The sequence below is a fragment of the Rhinopithecus roxellana genome, chromosome 4 (genome assembly GCF_007565055.1).
Source record: "Rhinopithecus roxellana isolate Shanxi Qingling chromosome 4, ASM756505v1, whole genome shotgun sequence".
In the NCBI taxonomy this organism is placed as follows: Eukaryota; Metazoa; Chordata; class Mammalia; order Primates; family Cercopithecidae; genus Rhinopithecus; species Rhinopithecus roxellana.
Genome location: NC_044552.1, coordinates 23,877,495 through 23,878,445, shown reverse-complemented (window position 1 = coordinate 23,878,445; position 951 = coordinate 23,877,495).

The window sequence follows — 951 nt, the reverse complement described above, 5'->3', positions numbered from 1 at the left end:
CCCCTGGTGTGTTTGGACTTTTTTGAGACGGAGTCTCGCTCCGTTGCCTGGGCTGGAGTGCAGTGGTGCAGTCTCAGCTCACTGCAATCTCTGCCTCCTGGGTTCAAGGGATTCTCCTGCCTCAGTTTTCTTTGAGTAGCTGGGATTACAGGCACCTGCCACCATGCCTGGCTAATTTTGTGTTTTTAGTAGAGACGGTTTCACCATGTTGGCCAGGCTGGTCTCGATCTCCTGACCTCGTGATCCGCCCACCACGGCCTCCCAAAGCGCTGGGATTACAGGCGTGAACCGCCGCACCTGGCCTGGACTGTTTTTTTAAAAAAGCCATTACCACCTGTGTTAGGTACATTAGTATAAATCTGTGGAATCTGATTTTTACTCCTCTGGAGCTAATGCTTGATTTAAGAGTTGCTATTAAGTACTGGTGAAAAAATACTTCAAAAAGTACATAAAACACTCTAGGATACAGACTAGATCTCAGCCACAGGGGTTTTTCCTGGTTCTCATCTTTCTGAGTCTTCCCTAACATGCCTTGTGTGTGTTCCTAGAACAGTCCTATCCTGACTACCATGCTCTCTAGGATGTGTTTTTGGTCATCTTATCCACATTCTACAGATAAGAGAGGAAAACCTGAGGATGCTGGAGTCAGATAAAGGCCATTGTCCCAGCTCTACCTCTCTACAGTCTGGGTGACCTTAGCCAGGTTAGTGTTGGGTCTCAGTGGATCATGTCTGTAATCCCAGCACTTTTGGGAGGTCAAGGTGGGAAGACTACTTGAGTTTCAGACCAGCCTGGGCAACATAGGGAGACCGGGTCTGTACAAAAAAAATGCAAAAAAAAAAAAAAAAAGCCAGGCATGGTGGCACATGTCTTTAGTTCCAGCTACCTGGGAGGTTGAGGCGAGAGGATCACTTGAGTCTGGGAGTTCAAGGCCACAGCTATGATAGTACC